Here is a 9,363-nt window from a genome sequence, read left to right as displayed (position 1 = left end):
AGTTGTTTGACCTTAACCAGTTGAGCATGTCCTTTAGTGGCTGACGATATGTTCATCTCTGATCATGAGCAGAAGTAGTGGGGGAGCATCATAGCCATGTGTTGAGAGGAATTCTTTGGGATTTGAATAATTCACCTCTGGAAACATGGGTGTTTTGCTCAACATCCTTAAACAACACTTATTCAGGGACCTGCAAGGGCATGCGCTGTTTATCTTGATATGAGATCACCATGTCGCGCACATATAGTTGTGATGTATGTGCCTCGTGAACCCTTATCAGACGGGTAGTCATGATGGGTATAATGGGCTTGTAGTGAAGTGAAAGCACGTTATAAAAATAAAACTACTGAACAATAATAATAATAATAATAAAGCCATTACAAATCATTATGTCAGGTAAAATGCTCAGTGACATGATTTGCAGCATGCAGCACTTTAAGCACTGAATTCAAATGCTGCCAATGTCACTTTGCCTTTCATTCTTTAATAAAATAAGTACCAACTAAGCATAACTTGATGTACTGGTTAATTCTAAGAGAGTGGACAATCAATTCATTGATGAGAATCAACTAGCCGGTCTGTTCCAGGGGACATTCAGGCTGGGGCCCATGGATAACTTCCAAAAATCCCTGCTCTGGCATTGCTACTGGTGAGCATTGCCATTTTGGGATAAACTATACAAGCATGGCAGTGCCATCAGCCAGGCTTTTCTAATATGTGTGCAGAGTGACAAAACTGTTTTGCATGCTCTTGTCTAGTGCTCGAGCATTGCTGACTTATTGGCTTATGTCAAACACCTGTTGTCACATATGGATCTAGCTATTGGCAGAGTCCATTGTGAAGATTGTCCCACCACCCTCCTTTGGCCAGGAATAGCAGGCAGTGTTTATTTGTCTGGCAGTCTGAGCAAAAGAGGTTGTGAGGTGAACCAGATTGAAAGGATTGAAGACAGATACTTTCTTGGTTGGCCAAACCCTCATCAACTTTTTCAAGCTTTACTTGGTAAATAATGTGAGGGTAGAGAGGCAAACGCTGCCACCCAGCAATTTTATTGAAACATGGCTTAGGTGGCAAGAATGGTCCAAGTGAACAGGCCTGCTCTAAGCATGTGTCAATAGATTGAAGGAAAATGATGTGGAGAGAGCACTTAACCAAATGGTCAGGGTGAGTGTGGTTGTGTGGGGTCTTCATGAGAAGATCTAAGAAGTCTCCCTCTTTGGAGGAAATTTTCCTTGTTAAAATTTATCTCAATTTCAAGGTCCTTATATTTCGACAGTTTTTCAAGTTCCTTTGCTGAGATGTTTCTATCATCAGGCACTGTCATATCAATCAACAGGCATGTTTTTGTCTTAAGACTTTGATGATGATATCTGATTTGTTATCATTTATTTGCCGGTCTGTATGTATCCCATAATTTCATAGGATGGTAACATTCTCTCCCTCAGTGATTGACTCTGGATGGTGTTCATACCAGTTCTTAGGGTGTGGGATATCACATTGACAGCATATGCTCCAACTCAGTCATGCCTGTTGGAGCATATTCTGTCAGGGCAAGCACTGAGCAGCTGGCAACAATGTGGTCAGTACTCTCAAGTTTGTCATTGCAGAGTCTACACTTTTGTGTCTATCTCATTGTGTGACATTAGCCTGATAGTTCCAAGTGAGGAGACTGATCTTGTGCTGCTAGGATAAATCCTGTTTTAGCTTTCAATCCAACACTCTGCAGCCACTGATGGGTTCTTCTGCCTACAACAGCTTCCCCAGCTCATTTGGGCTATTGCTCATCCAATGGTTTTTCTTGCCACAGTTTTATTTCCTTTGGGCTTACTTGTTTGGCTTTTGTTTTATGCATTTTTGCTGCCTTAGTAGGTAGTGTGTCCTTATCATCATCATAATCATAAAGTTTAAGCTCTCATCTGTAATTATATGCCTCCATTGAGATTGAGTGCAGTTTCTTACTCTGTTTATGTTACGTTTTCTGGTGTGTGCCTATACCATCTTTTTTCTGTTGTTATTCCATAGTGTTGGCATAGCCTCCTGTGTATACAGGTCCCAACTCTGTCTTATTATAATAATAATAATAATAATAATAATTATTATTATTATTATTATAATTATTATTATTATTATTATTATTATTATTATCATTATTATTATCATTCAATTGTTAAGCTGGCAGAATTGGTAGCATGTTGGACAAAATGCTCAGTGGTAATTTGTCTATCTCTATGTTACTGAGGTCAATTGTCGCTAAGGTTAACTTTACCTTTCCTCCTTTTCGGGTAAATAGAATAAAGTATCGGGGTCAATATAATCGACTAGTCACCTTACCCAAAATTTCAGGACATGTGCCTATGGAAGAAAGAATTATCATTATTATTTTTATTCACTTAAACAGATTTATCTATATCTATGTCCTGTCACAACTCCATCCCACAGCATAGAGATGCAACACTTTCTCCTCATTGTATGAGCTGTTCCCAGTATTGCTGCCACCTGAACACTTCCTAAGACATTTGGTATTTGCAGCTTTTAATGCCAGAATATTGCTCTTCTCGAGATGGTTCTAAGTGTGCCATTATCATCATCATCATTATTTTTATTATTATTTTGGTTTGGCTCAGGTTCAGTCTTATTCCTTGTAGGAATTATGTGGACTGCAGGTTACTACCTGTAACCTTAGGTATCCACAAGTCTTCAGCAATTTTTCAAGTGCTTAGAACCCTCCTGATAATCCTTGCTGTAGAAGCTCTACAGGGCATTCTATTTCAATTTCCTTCAGCCATTTGTCTATTTGTTATTATTTGCTTATTTGTTGTCATTATGATTATCATTATTATTATCATTATTAAGGTAGTGAGCAGGCAGAATTGTTAGCAGGCTGGGAAAAATGCTTGTCTGTCTTTATGGTCTAAGTTCAAATACCACCGAGGTCAACTTTGTCTTTCATCCTTTTAGGGTTGATAAATTAAGTACCAGTGAAATACTTGGGTTGATGTAATCAACTAGTCCACTACCCCGAAATTTCAGACCTTGTGTCTATAGTAGAAAGGATTATTATTATTATTATAATTATTATTATTATTATTATTGTTCTTGTTCTTGTTGTTATTATTATTATTATTACTGACTTCAAATCCAACTGATGTAAAAGGATGGTGAGCTGGTAAAACCTTTAAAATGTTGGAACAAATACCTTCCAGAATTTGTTCCAGCTCTTTATGTTTTGAATTGAAATTCTACTGAGGTCAATTTTGTTCTTTATCCTTTCAAGGTTAGTAGAATAAAGTACTCCAGTCAAGTACTGGTATCAATGGTATCAACTACTCCACTTACCTCAAAGTCACTTGCTCTGAGCTTAAATTAGAAACAATTACTTAGAGCAATGGATTGGTAAAATGGTTAGAGAATCAGACAAAATATTTCATTAAGTCCTGCCAAGGTCAACTTTGCTTTTTGTCCCTCTGTAATCAATAAAATAAAGTATCACTGAAGTACTGGTGGAGGTCACTGGTACCAACTAACCCTCTTCCCTCATAGCTACTGATACTGCAGATCTTGTGTCTAAATTAGAAACAATCATCATCATCATCAATCTCATCATTCTCATTATCACCATCACCAATATCAGAAATAAAACAAGCTGATCAAGAAAAATTTTCATCTGTAATCTAGAGACTAAATTAGAATACTTTGTCTAGATAATCACTTATTCATTTCTTTGTGTGTGAAGCTATAACTTTCTCTCTGTACTCACAATTTATAAAACATGATCATCATCATCTTCATCTAAAACACAACTGCAGCCCTATTTATTCTAACATCTAACAAATAAACTCTCTCCATGACAACATTTCAAAACTTCTGAAGTGGCAACCATTCTCCCCCAAGGCATTATTAGTGTGTGCTATCTTCAGTTCCTTTACACTGATCTCCCATTGTTTAACCCAGCTTCATAAATCACCATCCACTGGTTCTTTTCTAACCATTCATCTCTTCTCATACCCTAGACCTTAAAATCTTAGATTTCATTTATCATTATATTTTCTTTTGTACCTATTTCCTTCTTTAATTTGGTTAATGAAAGAAACTAACATATTCAAAGTTGATTTCAAATATATATTTCTTGCTGCTTCTTTCTCAATAGTTTTTGATTAGTTCTAGCTTCAACTTTAGTAAATATATATAATATCTTGCTCCCTTTTATATCCTCAGGAGAATACAAAAAAGTGAAATTATCTTATATCTAAGCAAATTTTTTTTATTAATATCTAGAAGAAGTTTCATAACCTCTAATGAGAATATTCAAATAGTGAAATGGATGGCTTTTATTCAAATTTTTTGAGCACATGCTATTTTTTTTTTTATTTTTGTGTGGTATCTTCCTTTATTTTTCACTTTTTATTGTGGTTGAGGTGCTGAATAAGATCTAACAAACAACATAAAATTATTTCTAACAGTCCTTGTGTGTAAAATTATTCCTGACTGTCCTTGTGTGTAACTTGTGAGTCAGAAAATAAATAGAATACAAAATTTATGAACATACCTGCATGCAGAAGCACACACACATGCACACACACACACACACATACACATACGCGCGCATGCGCACACACACATACACACGCATGCACGCACGCACACACACACACACACACACACACACACACACATTGGGATAAACATTATTATCGTTATTGTTGTCAACATATTAACACTCATTTTTTCCAATTTAATAAGAGCTGGAAAAGTCTGTAGTGTAGTAAATCACCACTTCAGTCAATCCTGTATACACTCAGCCATGATGCCTATAATACAGATATTTAAGCTTTGTATTCCTTGGTCCTCCTTGATGTCTGTACCATCCGCTGTTCACATACACATGTAGCAGCCATTCTTTTACATCATATGTGTATGCCAGTGCAATAGCCTCTCTTGAACACATAAGCTGATCATTTTAATACCCACCTGCTCTCTCGGTTCTTTTGCTGTTCACAGATTTAGTGCATGTGAATGGTATACATTCAATGACTTCACTATGGTTTCTACATTCAATATTAAAGTCTCATTACCAGGGCTATTTTATAAACCAAAGCTATTCATTAATATATATTTATCCATGTGTGTTTATGCCAATATGCTTATGTGTGTTTGTGTGTTTGATTACACACACACACACACACACACACACACACACATATATATATATAAATATATATAGGTGTGGGTGTGGCTGTGTGGTAAGAAGCTTGCTTTACAAACACATGGTTCAATCCCACTGTCTGGCAACTTGGGCAAATGTCTTCTACTATAGCCTCAGGCTGACCAAAGCCTCAGGAGTGGATCTGGTAGACAGAAACTGAAAGAAGCCTGTCGTACATATATGTGTATGCCTCTGTGTGTGTGTGTGTGTGTGTGTATGAGTTCGTTCCCCCATCACCACTTTTGGTGTGCTTACGTCTCCATTTTACACCCCCATAGCAGGTTAGCAGAAGAGACTGATAGAATAAGTAATAGGCTTAAAAAGATAAGCCCTAGGGTCGATTTATTCAGCTGAAAACCCTTCAAGATGGTACTCCAGCATGGCTGTAGTCAAATGACTGATACAAGTAAAAGAAAAGAATATGCATACATATATATATATTTATATATAAAAAATACCAAAATGGCCAAGAAAGCAAAACATCCAGACAGTTAGGTGATATTAAAAAAGGGACAACAAAATATCGGGACAGACGATACAAAGAAAACAAGGACGGGTCATTCGGAGTTCTATCCTTAGTCAAGTTCCAGATTATCTCTGCAATTTTGGCTGGTTATACTCGAGATTACTCCAATCTGGCCAGCCCCAAGGAAAAACTAAGCTAAGAGCATTAGATTCCTTGGAAGAAAGCAGCGAATGGATACAAAAACAAGGACAGAAAAAAACAGAGAATGTTACACAAATGCAAATGCCAATAACAGGACATAACAGCAGGTGTCTTTTGACTAAGGACGAATTAAATTAAGCTGGCGTGTGTGGAAGTAAAGCTTTATGGCAGGGACATAAGATTTGACAAACACAGGGAGGAATATAGATGTTGCACGGACAACGGCCAAACCTAGAAAGAAAGGTCAGGCTTGGCCGAACACCGGTCACTTGGGGAGAGAAGAGAGAGAGGTAGAGGCAGAGGGATAGAAAAATTAAAGAGGGGCGAGAAAAAATGAAAGGGACACAGTGAAGTGAAAGAGGAAGGAAAGAGAGTATGAAGAGAAGGCCAGGAAATGTGAGAGAGGGGAACGAAAGAACGAAGAGTGAAATGAACGAAGTAAACGTGAAAGAGCTGATAGATAGAAGGAAAGAATGAAAGAATAGAAAGAATAATAGAGTCGTACAAAATTTAGATATTTATATATACTTACATATGACAGACCAAAGTGTATGTACGCCACTATATTTTTTTATATATAAAAAATACAAAAATGAGACAGAACGCAAAACATCCAGACGTGATACAAAGAAAACAAGGATGGGTCATTCGGCCTTCTCTTCATGCTCACTTTCCTTCTTCTTTCACTTCATCGTGTCCCTTTCATTTCTTCTCGCCCCTCCTTATTTCTTCTATCCTTCTGCCTCTACCTCTCTCTCTTCTCTCCCCAATGACCAGTGTTCAGCCAAACCTGACCTTTGTTTCTTGGTTTGACTACCATCCATGCAACATTTACATTCCTGCCTGTGACTGTCAAATCTTATGTCTCACACACACCAGCTTAGGGGTTATGAGTTAAAAAGTGTAAACATGTATATATATATATATATATATATATGTGTGTGTGTGTGTGTGTGTGTGTGTATACACACATATATATATAGTTTTCTTTCTCCATCCTTCTCTAATTCACTTTCACTTTTTCTCCTCCTCCCTCCTTTACCGTTTTTTTATCTCTCTCTTTTCCTTTTTCCCTTTTTCTCTCTCTCATTGTTCACCACGTGATCATCATCCATCTTTCTTTTTCTCACGTGACCATCTATCTTTTCCCCCATAAACGTTCAAAAGAGTGGACGTTCTTTTTCTCTCTCTTGTATCTTTATTCTTTTCAAAGAAATGTTTCTTATAGCATTCACTATTTTCCTCTCGTTCTGGTCTCCTTGTTTGTTTTGGTTCAGTTTCCTTGTATGTCTCCACTGTCATGTTTTTTCCCAAAATTTGACCCTCCATAAATCCTAAATTTTATTTTAGAATATATGGAGCAACTGTCTTTGAAGACTCATATTGTCATTGAATGCTCGAAATGAGGAATAGATAGACAGTTGACAATAGATGGAGGGTCCTTTCTCTGTGTTTACCTGTCTTGTCTTCCATTTTTCTTCTTGTTTACGTATTTCATGTTGTTTGAACTGTTAGTGACGTCCTGTACCCTTATATGCATGTGAATATATATATATATATATATATATATATATATATATATATATATATATATATATAGATAGATAGATAGATAGATAGATAGATATATATCATCATCATCGTCTAACGTCCATTTTCCATGCAAGCATGGGTTGGACAGTTCAACCGGGGTCTGGGAAGCCAGGAGGTTGCACTAGGCTCCAGTTTGGATGGTGCTTTTTACGTACCACCGGCACAGGTATCACAACTACAATTTCCATTTGATTTTCATTTTGATGCTGATGTGCTTGACTCAATAGGTCTCCTCAAGCACAGCAGGTCGCCTTAAAATCCAAGGTACTTTTGAATGGGCTGGGGTGGTTATGTGAAACTGGTGTAGAATACAGCCATGAATTCACTTTATTTGCCGAGTCTTTGCAGTCACAGCATATCTCCAGAGGTCTTGGTCTTTCATCATTGCCTCTGTGAGGCCCAACGTTCAAGGATCATGCTTCACCACCTCATCCCATGTCTTCCTGGGTCTATTTCTACCACGAATTCCTTCAACTGTTTGGGAGTGGCACTTCTTTACATCTCTCTCCTCATCCATCCGTAGTACATGACCATACCAGCGCAAATGTCTCTCTCGCACGCCACATCCAATGCTTCTTATGTCCAACATTTCTCTCAAGGCACTTACACTCTGTCGTGTGTGCACACTGGCATTACACATCAAGTTAGCTAGCTTCATTTCTTTCGAGCCTACGCATGTCCTCTGCAGTCACAGCCCATGTTTCACTGTCATGAAGCATGGCAGTTCACACACATGCATCGTACAACCTTTCACTCTGAATGAGAGACCTTTTGTTGCCAGTAGGGGTAGAAGCTTTCTAAATTTTACCCAGGCTAATCTTATTCTAGTGGTAACACTCTCTGAGCACCACCCCCCCCTACTAACTTGGTCACCTAGGTAGCGGAAGCTATCAACTACTTCTAGTTTCTTCCCCTGATATATATATATTATTTATTATTTATTATTTAACTGAATGCCATGCATCCATTTCCAAGTAAGTATATATATATATATATATATATATATATATATATATATTATGTATATAAATATGTGCATGTGTGCATATGTCTATGCATGTGTATATGTAGATGTATATGTCAATGTGCATAAACATTAATGTATTCATGCATATGCATGTATGTACATAAGTGTGTATATATGTACTTTACATCTTTATCTTTTTATAATTAAATTTCCTCTGTTGAGTCTAATTAATTTATTCATTTATGACTATAATTCTATTTACATACCCTATCTTACCTCCAACCAACTTTCAAACCCCTCGCCTGAACATATAAAAATACAAATCGTAAATAGTATCATTCAGTCTGCTATAATGAATCCATAAACAAACATATAAAACATCTAAGGGTATATATATTTTTCTATTTTTTTGCCTCTGAAGATATTGTGCTTAGAAATATGAACTTAATATTTAATTAATTCACTGAGTATAATTGAAACAACTGTAAGGGATAACACCCAAATTGTTGTAAGTAATTAACTCATTAACTTCACAATTTCCACTTTCTTCTTCCTTTATATGAATATAAACAATATAAACTACAGGTTTTTATATATATACCTATTATTTTAAGGAAATCAATTCCCCCAAAATATTATGTACTGAACCAGTATTTCCTTGGACAACACCATCCCTTCCTGAGACTAACATAACCTATAATCGAATTTTATGTATATACATATATATATATATATATCATCATCATCATCATCATCGTTTAACGTCCGCTTTCCATGCTAGCATGGGTTGGACGATTTGACTGAGGACTGGTGAAACCGGATGGCAACACCAGGCTCCAGTCTGATTTGGCAGAGTTTCTACAGCTGGATGCCCTTCCTAACGCCAACCACTCAGAGAGTGTAGTGGGTGCTTTTACGTGTCACCCGCACGAA

The sequence above is a fragment of the Octopus bimaculoides genome, chromosome 18 (genome assembly GCF_001194135.2).
Source record: "Octopus bimaculoides isolate UCB-OBI-ISO-001 chromosome 18, ASM119413v2, whole genome shotgun sequence".
Taxonomy (NCBI): Eukaryota; Metazoa; Mollusca; class Cephalopoda; order Octopoda; family Octopodidae; genus Octopus; species Octopus bimaculoides.
This window is presented reverse-complemented; position numbering follows the sequence as displayed.